Below are 17968 nucleotides of genomic sequence, written 5' to 3'. Positions count from 1 at the left end.
TAATGAATCTGCTATTAAGTATTTAACGGAAGAAACAAGCAAGTTTCATTGCCTACATGCTACACTTGATTATGTTACACCTTTTTGCATGTTTAATTAGTAAGGAGAAAAAAAAAAAATCTTAAATGACAGTAGTTTAAAGTTCTAATAGACATGTGAATTTCTTGATATATAAATGGGTAAAAGCATCTCTAGTGTTAATAGTGAGTAGCATTAGTGTTGTGAAGATAGTAGAAATGTGTAGCGGTCACCCTCAGAGAAGTAGTAAGGAGGGTGGTTGTTACACATTTGTAAGAGGAGGTTTACCCATTAATTTTATTATCTTATCAACCTAACTTTATGACAAATAAAATTAATAGTTGGTTCATCTTCGGCCACACAAATAATAGCAGTGAATCCGATGGGGAGGATACTATTAAATGCGCCTAAGTGTATACTATTACTTGATACTTAGTCCATTAATTAGGATTGTGCCCATTCAGATGGAGAAATTGTAGGTGCAGCGGAGACCGGCAAGAGGGGGGTGAATTGCTGTAATCAAAAAAAATAAAACTACCCTCCTCGGATTTCAACTCAGAACAAATGCAGTAGTAAAATAATAGAGACAAAAAATAATAGCAGAAACAGAATTTTAACCTGGTTACAACTGTAACGACCACCCTTCTTACTACTACTACTACTCTCTAAGAGTGACCGTTACTTAACTACTAACTCTACTTAACCGGTACGCTACTTAACTACGAGAAATCCCTACCGAAAAACTTCGACAGAGTTTCCCCTGTACCAGTGACCAAATCAACAATACAAACAGTGTATACTTAGCCACAGGTGGCCGGAACATATAATTACACAACCACGCAGTATAATAACTCAATAAGAAGAAGGAAACTACTCTAGCAATAGTAAACAGATAGTACACCAACGATAAAACATAACAAGCTACAAGTGCGGAATAGACTCATTTACAATCTCAACTTCATCATAGCATTAAGGAGAAAAGAAAAGGAAACTCTAAACAGGTAGGTTTTAACAACTCCTTAGCAAACTCTTGATCTCTCCATAGTCCAACCATCACACAGCTTCATCACCACCACCTTATCGCCTTCCTTTCATACTTTAGCTTTTCCTTTATCTGCAGTAGGAGGAAATGCAGTCTATAAGCATAAAGCTTAGTGAGCGCTATCTAACTCACAAAAACTCGATATGCATGTATATAAATAAAAACATGCTAAAACTGAATGCTAACATGTAAAGCTACTCATGCTCATACATAGCAAAAGAATCATACTAACTGAAATACTAAACATGTATAGCTAATCATGTTCATAACCCAATAAAGGAATCATACTAACTGAAATACTAAACATGTATAGCTAATCATGCTCATAAACCAATAAAAAAATCATACTAGCTGAAATACTAAACATGTATAGAAAATCTATACTATCATGCTAGCATAAAGAACTTAACTTACTGAATTCTAAGCATATGTGAAACTTGCTTCATTTGTTCCAAAACTTATACTTTATTACTTCAAAACAATAATAAAGTTCTTCTTGATTAAAAACTTATACTTTAATACTTAAAAATAATAATCAACTTCTTTCTTGGGCCCGACATTGTACCAATTTACGCGCATCCTTAATAAGAGTCGAGGTAGCTAATCCCGAAACTACTAAGGTACTTCTAGGTGATCTTGTGCCTAGGGGCGATCTAGGAGCCCACCCAATGGACCTTGTGTCCGGTACATGCCATTTAAAAGTAAAATACTTATTTTCTTTTTAACTATTACTTCCTTATACTTGTTATTCTTTAATTCTCTTATAATAAAATGCCTTGGCATTTATTTGAGCACTTGATATGCTACTGATCCCAATTCTTAAAATTTGGGATCCTATTAAGACCTTGGTCTCTCTTTCTTATAACTTCTTATAAACCTCTAAAGAATTTATTAAAACTCTTATTTTTCCCACCTACAGGTAGATACTAGAGTTTTTATAGAGCAACAGGACTCTTTAAAAATATATCAACAGAATCAAGCAAAAGAAAAACAAATCAAACTTCTTTAAACATGCTACAATAAACATAAATCAAAGGGAAACAAACTGAGCTCTCTAAGCATGCTACAATAGATATGAATCAGGAAAAACTGAATTTGATTTCTTTAAGCCAACTCTAAAATAAAACTGCTCATGTTAAACTGATCATGCTTAATTATTAGCAAATAAAACTAATACTATGTACTCAGACTAAAGGTTGTTCGTGCCCTCTAAATAACACAAATAAAACTGCTCAAGCGCATAAGGTGGCCAAGGGTAACTAAAACTGGAATACTACATTTAGGTTGTTGATTATGCCACAACTATCTAATTTATTCTAGCACAATTTGAAAAGCATTGACAACCAAAGATGAAGCATCAACTTCATTTTGCTGTAAAATTAAAACAAACTTAAATAACACCTTCACAACTTAACCCTTATTGTAAAGCAACCCAAAATTTCCAATTATGCTTTATCAGATTGGTAAGGAACAATTCAAGGTTTTAATTGCTTCATGAAAACCACAGTAGACAACCAAAAGGATACCAATGTTCTGCTAATAGGATAAATTGCTACTGGAAACCTAAATTTTATAACTGTTCTTCATGCCTAACCTAAACTAATCCTTCTCTTCTTCCTTTTGGTTTCACGGCAGCAAACAAAGGAAATACAAGCTTCATGAAACATGCTCCGAAATCTTTTAAGATACAGAACTATATATAACTACATATATATGTAACTATTTCTTGTTATTTAATTCAATCTAGATACTCAATTAAACTAAACCATCTCTTGATCCTTCTTTGAAACCCACGGCAGCAACACCCAAAATCGCAAGAACCAAAAGAAAACCAGCCGAACAACAGGAAGGCGCAAAAATACCAAATCAGAGCTCATTCGCAAATCAAGACTCGCGGAACTACTCCTACTGTAGGTGAGTAGAAACTCACCTTTGTTCTTTAACTTACAACCGAGAAGATGGCTGCTAGGGTTTCGGATAGGTGAAGGTTTCGGCTCTTCTTTGTGCCCGCGCGCTCTCCTTGCCGAGAGAAACTCGGTCTTGTGAAGAATCCGTGGAGGAGGGAGCTCGCCGGCCGCCGGAAAACTAACCCTAGCCGCTGCTACGTTTCGCCCGAGAGAAGCGCCGTCTAACGCAAGGAGCAGAGGAGAAGATTTTGAGAGAAATTGTTTGATTTTCCAGAAAAATCAAAACCTAATTCCTTTCTTATATCCAGGTGTAATCAAAACTATGCTATAAACTTAATTCTCTCCATATAAGGTTAACAAAACCATGTAGCTCAGCTGGTTGGGCTGGTTTTGCTCGAAGTCACCAATTGCAAGTTCAAAACTCGTTGCAACCCCTTTTTTTTCCCGAGTATTCTCTATTACTAACTTCTACCTCATATATATTTTATTCCATATATAATCAACAAAACGTTTGCAGACCAGTTGGTTGGCTGGGTTCGGCTGAGTTCGGCTCGGGTCGAGGTCGTGGGTTCAAAACCTGGCTTCAACATATTCCTTTTCTCTTTTTTTTAAAACTTCTTCCGTTTGGTAAAAATACCAAACAAACTCCAAAAATTACATAAAAATACTCTAAAAATTTCTAAAAATCTCTAGAATATTTTAAAAGCATTTCTAAATATTTTTATGGACATTTAAAACTCGAAATAGGGAAAATTGGGTCGTTATAATAACCAAGAGGGTTGTTAATCCAGGGCAGTGAAAAGCGCACTAAGAAAATTCTCCTTTGCTGATGGCGGAGAAACCTTTTACACTCTAATTGCTCAAAACTACTGCTAGGAAATGCTTATAGAGTTGAATGTAGAAGTTGTTAAGAATTCCTAGCTCCAGGGGCCTTTAAATAGCCTCTGGAAATATGATCTCGAGGGTCCAAGGCATCTCCAATAGGGGTCCAAGGCGCCTCCAAGAGGTGAGCAGATAAAACTTTATCCGCAGCTTGAAATGGTCACTTTGACCTGTTGAATGCGCCTTCAACAAGGTTGAAGGCGCCTTCAAGCTGGAGGCGCCTCCAAGCTGGCAGCTCCAATTCCAGCTTGCTTTCTTCAGCTTCCGACGCTCCATTCTTTTGGGTGATTGCGGCCAACCAGAATAGGGCTCACCCGAACCCAATTCTCGGCCTTCTCCTCGAGCAGCCTTCCGTCCCGGCGTAATATCCCTCGAATGCCGCGCACGCTCTTCACGCCCACCGGAGTACTCTTCCGCAGCTCTCTCGTCCTTCGGATGCACCGAGCCCATCGTCTCCCTTCCCATACCGTCCTTCTCGCTAGCTGCGTCTTCCGCTCGACTTCCTATGCTCCTAAGTGTTGGAGTGTATACTAAAAGCCTAGCTTTTGTATATACATTTATAAGAATCACATTGGTCAAGTGTCTACATTTGTATATACCAAATGTAGATGTTCAATTAATTTATATTGTAGATAACATGGTGTGTGGTGTCACACACAGAGGATCATGTTATCAGTACCTTATAAATTATAAACAGTAGCTCACGACCAAGATGGAAAGGAACAAACCATTGGAAGGTCATAGTGTAATTAGATATTAGTTTATCTTAACTATATAATTACACTAGTACACTTAGAGTGTATTGAGTAGGACCATTAGAGGTCGTTTCTTTTATACTGACTTTATAAAGAAACAAAGACCTCAGTTATTATGGAAGTGTGTGCTCTTAATCCTAATATAATAACAAGCACATATATTTGATATTTATTTCTTTAATTTATCAATGGGTGAGATTTAATTCGATAAATCAATAAGCCCGATAAGTTGGGAAATGATATCACTTATAGTGTGTGTTATTGATTATAGAAGGAAACTGTGTCCTAGTGATCTAGGTTGATAATGTCCCGAAGAGGAGCTCATAAAGATTGTCATGTTAAACCCTGCAGGTGGACTTAGTCCGACATGATGATAAGGTTGAGTGGTACTACTCTTGGACTAAGATATTAATTAAATGAGTTGTCAGTAAATCGCTTAATTAGTGGACATTTGACATTTTAAACACAGGGAGACTAACACACTCATAATAAGAAGGAGCCCAAAATGTAATTTGGGATTGGTGCGGTAGTTCAATAATAGTTCTTTAGTGGAATGAATTATTATTGATGGAATTAAGTTGTGTGTTCGGGGCGAACACGGAAAGCTTAATTTCATCGGGAGACCAAAACCAATTCCTCCTCTTGGTCCCTATCGTAGCCTCTTGTATATAGAGATTTATACCCACCACATGCCCACCTTCTTACCCAACCAATAGGGGCCGCTAAAGCCAGAAGCTAGAGGGTCGGCCAAGCCAATTATAAGTGGTCGGCCAATAGCTTGGAGCCCAAGCTTAGGTGGCCGCCACATCATAAAAAAGGATTTTTATTAAAATTATTTCTTATGTGGACATCGTAGTTTTAAAAGAGAGTTTAAAAATTAAAATTTTCCTTTTAAAGCTTTCTACAAAAGATTAAGAAAAGATTTGAAATCTTTCCTTATTTGTAGATTGAAAGGAGATTTTATTTTTAAGAAAAACTTTCCTTTTTAACCATGATAATAATTTAAAAGAGAAGTTTAAAAATTAAATATTCTCTTTTATTAGTTTCTACAAAAGATTAAGAAAAGATTTGATATCTTTCCTTATTTGTAGATTGAAAAGAGATTTTAATTTTTAGAGATAACTTTCCTTTTGGAAATTATCCACATGTTTAAAAGAAGAATTTTAATTTATAAAATTTCTTTAACCAATCATGAAGGGATAAAAATTATTGGAGAAATTTTTATAAATTTCTGAAGACAAATTAGGAAGTTTTAATTCTTGTGTGAATTAAATATTTCCTTGTTTAGGGGAGAAAGTGGCCGGCCATTATTATTAAAAGAATAAAATTGTTTTTTAATTAAAATAATTTTTATTTTTTTATGACAAAAGAATTAAGGAATTTTTTATTAAAATTTCCTTATTTGCCAAGACCAAGGATTATAAAAGAGGGGGTAGAGGTGCCTTCACGGGTGATCAACTCTATTATTCTTCTCCTCTCTTTTCCTCCTTGGTGGCCGACCCTAGCTTCTTCCTCTTCTCTTCTTCTTATGGCCGGCGGCAACCTCTCTTGGAGCTCTTGATGGTGGCCGGTTCTAGCTAGGAGAAGAAGGAGAGAAAGGTGGTTTTGTTTCTTGCATCCCTTGGAGCTTGGTGGTGGTGGCCGGACCTCTACTTCTCTTGGAGAATTGTGGTGGCCGAAACATGCAAGGAAGAAGAAGGTGCTTGGTGGTTCTCATCTCGGAAGATCGTTGCCCACACAACGTCCGATGTTAGAAGAGGAATACGGTAGAAGATCAAGAGGTTATTTTGCTAAAAGGTATAACTAGTAATTATTTTCCGCATCATACTAGTTTTTTTTGTAAATAATACCAAACACAAGAGGCATATGATTCTAGTTTTTTGAAATAGTTTTTCGAGTTTGTGTTTTCTTCTTTTTCGAATTTGTGATTCGATTGTTCTTTTTGGTTAACCTAGAGTTATTTAAGGAAATAAATATTAGCTTTCCTTAAAAGGCTTTGCCTAGGCGGTGGTGGTTGCTCCCATATCCAAGAAGGCCATGTGCCTCGCCATGCAGTCCTGGAAGCCAATTTTGGAAATTAATATTTATGGAATTAATAACTTAGGTAGATTTGAATCAATAGTGTTAAGTTCCGCTTGCGATTCAAATCTAAACCATTAAGAACAGATAAGTTAAATTTGGAATCAATGATGTTAAGTTCCGTCTGCGATTTCTAATTTAACTTTTAAAGAACACAATAGGTTATTTAAGGAAATGTTCGACACTTGTACAAAAAATTTTGTACAGTGGAACCGGTACGTTTTCCTAGGACTAACCAACACTAAGCTCCTGCACACTCAGACATAGGGATCAAACATAACAGGACCTAACCAACTTGGTTGATCACATCAAAACTAACACGAGGTCCAACAATCTCTCCCTTTTTGATGTGCATCAACCCAAGTTCAAGTTAGGGTTTACAAATAGACATAAATAGTAATTTTAAAGGAAATTACTAAACTAACATATTTATGCATAAATTTGCAATAAATAAAATTGCAACACATTTTCAAAAAGAAAGTAGGTAAAATTTTAATTTTCCTAACTCCCCCTAAACTTGTACCTTTCTCTCCCTCTTTGATCACAGCAAAAATGGGGTACAAATAAGATAATACTAATCAAATTATTAAGGTAGAAAAAAAAATTTCTAAGCAAAAGTAAATTGTTAGAATTTTACAAAAAAAAATTTCTAGATTAAACTTAATTTTTGAATGTTAAAAAAAATCTAAGTCAAATAAAGTTTTCCAGGAAAAAATTTCTAACTAAAAAAATTTAAGTTAGAATTTTCAAGAAAAATTTCTAAGTAAAAGAAATAATTTTTTTTTGTTTATTTTAAAAAATATTTGATAAACTTTCAAAGCATTATTTAATTCTTATTTAATGCTTTTTCAGAAAGTTAATTAAACATTTTTTCCAATATTTTAGCTTCCAGGTCGTGGCGAGGCACTAGACCTTCTTGGTTATTGGAGCAACAACCACTTCCTTAGACAAAGCTTCCATAAAGAATTTCAATGTTTAATTTTTTCACTGTAAGCTTTTAACTAAAAGAGATATTTAAACCAGCAAAGATTTTGGAACCCAATAAAGGTTCCTTCCTACAGGATTAGTCAAAAACTTAGGGGGTATATAATCCTTAGGAATTTTCCTAAGTTGACCCTGATGCTTCCTTATATACCAGTTTAATTTTTCATAAATTTTAAGTTTTGATTTTGGAAAAACATTTATCTTTAAGCATGCATCAGATTTCAATTTTTCAATTTCAAATTTTAAATTTTCATTTTCAGATTTCAAATTTTCATTTTCTCTTTCTAATTTATCTAATTCTTTAGAAAGAGCTTTAATAAATCTAAAAGATTGATTCGGGGTTAGATTGCGTACCTTACTTACCTGATCTGGTGACGCTCCCCCTTCACTGCTGCTTTCTTCTTCTGATGTTCCTCCCCCTTTGTTGATGCTCATCTCTGAGCTTGAGTCTTTTTCTGGTTGATGGTTCGCCATTAGTGCTAACCCCGAGAATTCTTCGATGTCTGACTCAGAGGATGATGAATCTGATCAGGTAGCCTTCAGGTTCTTGTGCTTGGAGGGTTCTGGTTTCTTGTATTTTGACTTTTCCCTTTCTTTCTCCTTTCTCTTTAGCTTTGGGCAGTCATCTTTGATGTGCCCCTCTTCATTGTAGTTATAGCAATGAATCGTCCTCTTCTTTCGATGATGCCTCTGTGATTTAAATTTATTAGTACTGAAAAACTAAAGCGTCTTACCAGGAGTGCCGCTTCGGATTCGTCGAATGAGGCTTCGGAGTCAAAACCATTTACTTTTGCCTTTAGGGCAATGTTCTGACTGATTTTCTCTACTCCAGTGGGCTCTGCAACTCGAGATTCGTGAAGTTCAAAAGTTGAAAACAATTGTTCTAAAGTGCTTACCTCGAAATCCTTAGAGATGTAGTACGCATCTACTAAGGAAGCCCAATCGGGAGTTCTCGGGAAGGCGTTGAGCGTGAACCAGATAATGTCCCGGTTCGTTACCTCTTCTCCAAGATTGGTTAGTTGCGTGATCAGCTTTTTGATCCTTGCTTGGAGCTGCGCTACTTTCTCGTCTTGGTTCATCCGGAGGTTCGTCAACTGGTTTCGGAGGTACCTTCGTGAAGCTCTAGAAATTTTTCCCAGAGATCTTTCGCGGAGTCGTAGCTTCCGATCCGATTTACCTCTTGAGGTGGTAGAACGCTGAGTAGGTGGAACTCAGTCTTTTCGTTGGTGATGAAATCTGCTTGTTCCTTTTTCGTTCAGGTATTTTCCTCCTTATCTTTTGGAACTGCAAAGTCATATTTCATTATTAAAAGAATGTCAAATTCAGTTTTAAAAAATACCTCCATTTTGCACTTCCATGTGGCGAAGTCTCCGTCAAACTTCGGGGGATGGATGTTCGCTCCGGCCATCATCTTGATCGTAGTGCTTCAGTTGGCGGTTAGTCCTTCTGAGGTGATCAGGCTCTGATACCAAGTGTAGGTGCAGCGGAGACCGACAAGAGGGGGGTGAATTGCTATAATCAAAAAAATAAAACTACCCTCCTCGGATTTCAACTCAGAACAAATGCAGTAGTAAAATAATAGAGACAGAAAATAATAGCAGAAACAGAATTTTAACTTGGTTACAACCAAGAGGGTTGTTAATCCAGGGCAGTGAAAAGCGCACTAAGAAAATTCTCCTTTGCTGAAGGCGGATAATCCTTTTACACTCAAATTGCTCAGAACTACTGTTAGGAAATGCTTACAGAGTTGAATGTAGAAGTTGTTATGAATTCCTAGCTCCAGGGGCCTTTAAATAGCCTCTGGAAATATGATCTCGAGGGTCCAAGGCGCCTCCAATAGGTGTCCAAGGTGCCTCCAAGAGGTGAGCGGATAAAACTTTATCCGCAGAGGCACCTTGACTGTTCTGAGGCGCCTCCAATGTCACTTCAGTAAATGGCGACTTTTTTCATAATGTTATAAATGCACCCTAGAGCTAAGGTTTTAGACAACAATTACGTAATACTTTCCTAGTTATTTGTGAGCTTTCAATGTCTCTAAGAGGCTACTCCGCCTTCATGCCCGAGTACTCTTCCGCAGCTCTCTCGTCCTTCGGACGCACCAAGCCTGTCGGCTCCCTTCCCGTGCCGTCCTTCTCGCTAGCTGCGTCTTCCGCTCGACTTCCTGTGCTCCTAAGCTCCTGCACACTCAGACACAGGGATCAAACACAGCAGGACCTAACCAACTTGGTTGATCACATCAAAATTACCACGGGGTCCAACAAAGATCACACATACCTAAATAATTTCCTATAATCATCCATAGAGGAAGTTTGATCTAGTGATCCACAAACAAACTCATCCGATATGGAGGAAGACACTTAAAGCCAACGTGCAAGTTTGAATGCATCACTTACAAACCAGTAATAGAGATTGAGGAATTTATTTAAATAATCCCTCTCCCACTTAGTTATTTAAATTGAGGAATTTTAACATGCACACACATCACAACACATATAAAATCAGCATCACAACACATAAAAACAGCATATAAATGTAATAAATATAAAAATAAAATTTCTAACTATTATGGCCTCATTCATCGCTGTCCTCCAATATGCCACCAATGGATCAAGCCATCGCATCTATCTTGCTTCCTTCGTCGCCGCGCCTCCGGTCCTCAAAATAGCACCACGCATAACATGGATACAAGCCATAACAAAAAAATAAAAATTTACATTTATCGATCCTATATTCTACAAAGGAATTTACATATAATCTAGATTGAACATAATATAAAAAATAATAATATAGCAACCGACTGTATTTAATTATTACAATCATGCACAAGACAAAACAATCTCAACATGCTTGAGGGTTCAAATCACACATAAACACAAAAGACCATAATAGTTAGAACTAGGACGCTTACAACCACAGAGTTAATCTTTCTTGCACATCCTACTATTATCATGCTTAAATTTATATATGAACAGTGCATAATTTAACCGAAAATCAATCACATAGAGCCAGAAAACTTACTCTGATACCACTTGAAGGTGTTGAAATTTTGTTCTGTTTAAATTTCCCTATACAAAAATTGTACAAGTACAGAACTTTTCCTAGCAACCCGCATGTTTAATCATACATGTGTTTGATCAATCAAGCAAGTTCTTGATAGATCAAATCACACCTTGATCAAAGTATAAGATCGCTGGCCTCTTGTGTTGATATTCAAAAATTGATACAAATAAAACTAAACTAACTACGCAGTGAAATTAAAGAACTAGTTGTACCTTTCCTTTGTAGCTAAAGACCTCTTGATCTTCTGCTGTATTCCTCTCCTCTTTTTGGACGTCGTGTGGGCAATGATCTACCAATATTACAAACACCCTGCCTTTCATTGTTTCCAAACCGTCGGCCACCAAAAGGAACTCTAGGATGGGATGCCTTCTCCTATTCTTCCTCCCTTCTAAGCAGCCGACCCTAGGTGTGGAAGGGGTTGTCGTCGACCCTAGGTGTGTGAGGAAGAGCTTGTTCTGTCGGCCCTAAGCAAGGAGGAGGAGGAGCTTGTGACGCTGACCCTAAGCAAGGAGGAGGAGAAAACTTGTGGTGCCGCCGGCCCTAGGGTGGAGAACTTATGTTTAGGGAGCGCCACCTCCCCTTTTTATAACCCTTGCCGTTAGTTACAAAGAAAGAAAAAAAATAACAGAATTCTGTTTAGAAAAAATCTTCCTTTTATTTTCTATATCTAATTCTGTTGGGGTGGATGTGAGGCTTTATATAGAGGCTACAACAGGGACCTAGAGGAGGAATTGGTTTAGCCTCCTGAAGGGCTTGGGCCTCCTGTGTTCGGCCCAAACACTCAACTCAAGTCTATCAATAATAACCCATACCACTAAAGGGTTATTATTGAACTACCGCACCAATCCCATATTACAATATGAGCTCCTTCTTATCATGAGCGTGTTAATCTCCTTGTGGTTAAGATATCGTATGCCCGTTAATTAAATGAGTTACTGACAACTCAATTAATTAACATCTCCTTCCAAGAGTAGTACCTCTCAACTTTATTATCATGTCGGATTAAGTCCACCTGCAGGGTTTACATAATAATCCTTATGAGCTCCTCAAGGGGATATTATCAGCCTAAATAATTAGGACACAGATTCCTTCTATAATCAACAACACACCATATAAATAGTACTATCTCGCAACTCATCGGGCCTATTGATTTAACGAATAAATTTTACCCATTGATAAGTTAAAGAAATAAATACTCAGTATACATGCTTGTTATTATATAGAGATTAAGATGACGTACATCCATAATAATAGAGGTTCTGTTCTTTTATGTAGTCAGTATAAATCGAACAACCTCAAATGGTCCTGCTCAATACACACATAGTGTACTAGTGTAATTTTATAGTCAAGACAAACTAATACCAAATTACACTACAACCGTTCCAATGGTTTGCCCCAATCCATCTTGATTGTGAGCTATTGTTTATAATTTATAAGGAACCGATAACATGATCTTCTGTGTGGCACCACACTCCATGTTATCTACAATATAAATTAAATGAACAACCGCATTATATATAAATATAAAATGTAAATATTTGACCAAAGTGATTCTCATTTCCAAATACTTCAAAATAGATGTTCATACAAAAGCTAGGCTTATAGTATACATTCCAACAATCTCCCACTTATACTAAAAGACTATGCTGCCATAAATGCTACCATACATCTGATTCCTATCCCCTCAACATGGCTATCAAAAGCTCTCGCTGGAAGGGCCTTAGTGAAAGGATCTGCCAGGTTATCTACTGATGTAATCTTGGCGACAACAACCTCTCCTCATTTTATGATGTCTTGTATCAGGTGGTACTTACACTCAATGTGTTTACTTGCCTTATGGGCTCGAGATTCCTTCAAGTTTGCTATTGCACCACTGTTGTCACAATAAATTGTGATAACTTTGGGCAAACCAGGAATCACATCTAAGTCCACCAAGAAGTTTCTGAGCCATACAACTTCTTTGGCTGCTTCAGAGACTGCCACATACTCAGCTTCTATGGTGGAGTCTAAAACGTATTTCTGCTTAACACTCCTCCATGTTATGGCTCCACCTCCCAAAATAAACACATACCCCGAGGTTGATTTACTACTGTCCCTATCTGATTGGAAGTCCGAATCCCTGTAACCCACAGAGAGCAAATCATCTGCTTGGTAAACCAACATATAATCTCTAGTTCTTTTATGATACTTTAATATATGCTTTATGAAAGTCCAATGTCCTTGTCCTGGGTTACTTTAATATCTGCTAACCATGCCCACGGTAAAATAGATATCCGGTCTCGTACATAGCATCGCATACATTAGGCTTTTTATAGCCGAAGCATAAGGAACTGCCTTCATCTCCTCTATCTCCTTTGGTTTCATAGGACACATTTCTTTTGATAAAGGTACTCCATGCCGAAAAGGTAAAAAACCTTTCTTGAAGTTTTGCATGCTAAAACGAGCTAGGATAGTATCAATGTATGAAGCTTGGGATAAGCACAACATCCTTTCTTGTGATTCTTTATTACTTTGATCCCAAGAATATGTCCACATTCTTCCAAGTCCTTCATATCAAACTGCTTAGACAACCATACCCTTATGTCTGACAACACTTTGACATTGTTGCCAATGAGCAAAATGTCATGTACGTATAGTACAAGAAATACCACCACGTTTTCGTCACTTTTCTTGTATACACAAGACTCATCTGACCACTGAATGAATCCATGAGACTGGATCACTTCATCAAATTGGATGTTCCAAGATCTCGAAGCTTGCTTCAATCCATAAATGGACCGATTGAGCTTACATACAAGATTCTCTTTGCCCTTTACAATGAATCCCTCTGGTTGCTTCATATAGATATTTTCTTCAAGACTTCCGTTAAGGAAAGATGTCTTGACATCCATTTGTCAAACCTCATAATCCATATGAGTAGCAATAGATAAAATAATCCGAATAGATTTAAGCATGGCTACTGGGGAAAAAGTTTCTTTATAATCAATTGCCTCTTTCTGAGTATTCCCCTTCACAACAACCCTCGCTTTAAAGGTTTCCACCTTCTCGTTTGTTCCTCTTTTCCTTTTGTAGACCCATTTACATGCAATGGATTTTGCACAATTTGGTGGTTCTACAAGCTCCCAGACCTGATTAGAATGCATATATTTTATTTCAGAGTTCATTACACTTTGCCAAGATGTTGTATCTTGATCTTGGAGTACTTCATCATATGTACAGGGATCAACTTTATGTTCACCAGGGATCTAGTCCGAAGACTCTCCCAAAAATATGAATCTATCAGGTTATCTAACAACCCTCCCACTACGACGAGACACTACCTGTGATTGTGCATCATTTGTGATATGTGTTGTGGTTACTTGTGGTATCTCATCTTATACCATTGGTATTAAAGTAGAAGTGTCATCTCTTATTTCCTTAAGAATAATTTTAGTCATGGGCTTGTGGTTCATTACATAGTCCTCTTCTAAAAATTGGACATTTGTGCTAATAATGACCTTATGATCTTTAGGACTGTAAAACAAATCACCTTTCATTCCTCTAGAATATCCCACGCACAAGCGAACTTCTGTACGTGAATCAAACTTATCAGCATCTCCCTTCAGCACATGTACTGGACTACCCCAAATCTAATTGTGTTTCAAACTACGCTTTTGCCCATTCCAAAATTTTGTGGGAGTAGAGGGTACTGACTTAGAAGGTATCAAATTCAGAATATATGCCGCCATTTCCAGAGCATATCCATAAAATGAATTTGGTAATTCTGAATAACTCATCATTGATCTAACCATTTCCATAAGAGTCCTATTCCTTCGTTCCGCCACACCATTCTATTGGGGTGTACCAGGTGCAGATAATTGGGATTGAATCCCGACCTCTGATAAGTAACTCCTAAACTATGCTAAGAGGTACTCTCCACCACGATCAGACCGTAGTGTCTTAATACTTTTATCGTGATGTTTCTCCACATTAGCCTATTACTCTTTGAACTTATCAAAGCACTCAGACTTGCGGTGCATCAAGTAAATGTATCCATATCTTGAATAGTCGTCTATAAAAGAGAAAATGTTCGAAACCATCTCTTGTCTGGATAGTCATAGGTCCACACAAATCAGAATGAACCAATTCCAACACTTCTTTGCCTCTATACCCCTTTGCCTTAAAAGGCCTCTTGGTCATTTTTCCTTCCAAACAAGACTCGTAAGTTGGAATGTTTTCCACCACCAATGAACCCAAAGGTCCACGATCAGGCCTATTTGTCGTCTGGAGATGTTCCGTCGCTATCGAGTCCCTAATTATGACCTCGGAATTCCGAAATAAGAAAATTGATGAAAATTTGTATAAATATGAAAATACCCAGATTACTTGAATAACCTGGGCTCTGATACCAAAGTAATTGGTATCAGATTAACTCAAAAATCCAGAACACAAAAAATAAAAAGAACACATAAACCTGCTCTAATACCAAAAATATTAGTACCAAATTAACTAAAAAAAAATCTATAACATAAAAAACAGGTATTGGAAACCTGCTCTGATACCAAAAATATTGTCACGCCCCAAATAGTCCTTGCCAGAAGAAATTTCGATAGCATCTCCCTTGTACAGGTGACAATATGAAACTTCTACTACAAGCCCTCAGGGCCACATATACCTCGACATACACGACCAGAACAATAACAATAAATATAACTAAACAACCGCAGTTTATATATTTCATCCTTTAGTTGACACAACCACGTAGTTTATATTTGAAAACCACCTACTCCACTACAACGACGGAAAACGTAAACCCACGACAGAAAATCCAACGCAGTGGAAAAACAAATGCAGTAGACCATAAGTCGATAAAATCCTCGAGTACAATCCTACATCACACATATATAAATTAACATAGTAGGTCAACACAAACAAGGAACCCAAGTCCGTAAAACAAAAATCATCACGACACAAAGTGGTGGGGGACTAGCGACTGAAACCTCCTCATAGCATCAACCTGAAATGGTAATATCAACGGGATGAGTCAACTCCTCAGCGGGTACCGACTGACATGCATAGTAAGACATAACAACTAGTAATAAATATGAGTACAGCATCCTGGATATATATATAAAGGAATAATGCAAAACTGAAATAAAGGGGAGAAATTGGACTAACCAGGACCTGGGTATAAGGTAAACAAGGTCGTCAGACCGAGGAGTATCATGATCCTGTATGCATATCAATCATATGCATCCACTAAATATGTAACAAATAAAGTGCAGCAAACACAAGCAATAAATGCAATCATGCATATGATGCAATATGATATGGTCACCCCTGACGCTAGTCAGCTATCTCACACACGATGGTGAGACCGAGTAGGTAGAGCTATGACAACTATGCACTCTGTCATCATTGTTCCTGATGAGTGACCCAGTGGACAGGATGCTGTAGGAGTACACCTATCCTCCTACCCCAAATCATAAGTGGGAGAGTGTAATGCTCTCATCTCCCTGAGACAGTTTAGAGGAGGGATCCCTGACATACTCCCACGTTGTGATATGCTACCCATGAGCGGACTAGCGGAGCACTGACAGAGTAAACTACCACACACTCTGCCTAATATACCACTAACCCATGAGTGGTTGTGTGTGTAGATCTATGTAACTGGCGATGAACTCAATGATAATGGGGCTACCAATCGCTCAGCATGCAATCATGCAAGATGGTGCATGCTACTAAGCATGAAGATCCTACCCATATCTATGTCCATAAAATATGTACCCAAAGAAAATACATAGATCAAATAAGAAAATCTGGGTACACGTGTCAGATATGGTAAAAGTCTAGTATGGTATATCATAAGGCATAGTATGTCACTACAACTATGAGCATAAAAAGAATCATGGCAATAATCACGAGGGTATAAAACATAAATGCAGAACTAATAAAAGCATGCAACAGGTATCATGTAGTGACATACCAAAGTAAAGATGAACATAATTATTACTATAGGCTATAACCTACTAAGCATATCAACATGACATTATCAAAAAGATAAGTCAAGGTACCCGCCTCAAAATGTGGAGATCGTCTCCAAAATAGACCTCATGTCGAGATGCTCATCTCGAATAAAAGCCTTGTAACAACATATATATAATTAAGTCATGCTCGCTGATATCCAATAGCTTAATCAAAAGTCATATTAACCAGGAAACCCTAATTTACTTCATTAACCTCGATTAGCTACCTAAAACGAGTCTAATCCAAACTTTGATTAGATACATCAATTAACCCTAATTAAATATATATCTCAACGGTCAACTAGGGTTAGTTTCCTTACCCCTAATTATTCCATTTAGATTTAAGTCAATTATAGTGGCAATTCATGTTTCATTCTACTACCAAAAACCAAAATCAACTTAATTTAAGTATCTTACCTCAAACTCGCAGCCAGGGATGTTGTTGCCGGAAAAGGGTAGCTATTGGAAATTGTGGTCGGAGTTGTGAGTCACCCTCAAATGGTGATGCTCGGATCCATAGCAGAGCGGTTGATCTCCAACACAAAAACCCCCAATTAGCAGTAAGGATAACCAAGCCCTCACAACAATGCACACCGATCCACAAACTCAGCTTACCTCAATTTTGATGGCTCGGGGAAAAACAGCAGTCAGAGTGAGATGTCGGTGTTGGCTGCTCATGGCCGAAAATTGCGGTTGTTGAGAATACTAGTTGAAAACACTTGCTCACATCTAGCCACTGAAATCCCTATATCAGCGTTGGTGTTCGGCAGGGAGGAAGAACACTGATCGGGCCAACAGTCTGCAGCTTTGAATCTACGATCAGTGAGCCGATCGAATGAAGACTGTGGTCGGCAATCAGGAACAGGATGGGGTCACCGCGTGTAGGAATTTTCTTAAGATCAAGAGGTTGGAGACCGACGGGTTCGCCTTGGATGTGCCAAGCGCTCGGCACTAGGGCTGAGAGAAGGTGGCTCTGCTCGGCGATCGGAGGAAGAAAACAGAAGAGAAGAAGAAGCAGCGATTCTAGGGCTAGGGCACAGCGTCGGCGTAGGGAAGATCGGGAGAGAAGGGGAGTTGGTGTTGCGTGAGACGAGTGAGGGAGATCTTCGGTTGAAAGTTTTGTATGCGTGGGAGGGAAGGAGAAGCAAAGCGGCACCGTCGGTTGGGGAAGAGGAAGAGGCATTCGGTGTCGCGGGAGCAAAGGGGAAGAGGAGAGAAAATGATGATGAAGAGGAA

At 37.9% G+C, this 17968-nt stretch overlaps 1 long non-coding RNA gene across 2 annotated transcripts; it reads right to left on the bottom strand.

The window, feature by feature from the left end:
* Positions 1 to 1069: 1069 nt before the first annotated feature.
* On the bottom strand, positions 1070 to 17968 carry LOC122032233. Of its 2 annotated transcripts, none has more exons than XR_006125998.1 (3): positions 17348 to 17968; positions 17150 to 17265; positions 1070 to 1132 (listed from the first exon to the last, which is right to left on the bottom strand). It is a non-coding gene; the product is annotated as an uncharacterized LOC122032233 (long non-coding RNA). The 2 variants fall into 2 exon arrangements; XR_006125997.1 differs by lacking the exon at positions 1070 to 1132 and adding an exon at positions 15486 to 15723.

This window comes from Zingiber officinale, chromosome 11A (assembly GCF_018446385.1).
Source record: "Zingiber officinale cultivar Zhangliang chromosome 11A, Zo_v1.1, whole genome shotgun sequence".
NCBI classification, from domain to species: Eukaryota; Viridiplantae; Streptophyta; class Magnoliopsida; order Zingiberales; family Zingiberaceae; genus Zingiber; species Zingiber officinale.
This window is presented reverse-complemented; position numbering and strand designations above follow the sequence as displayed.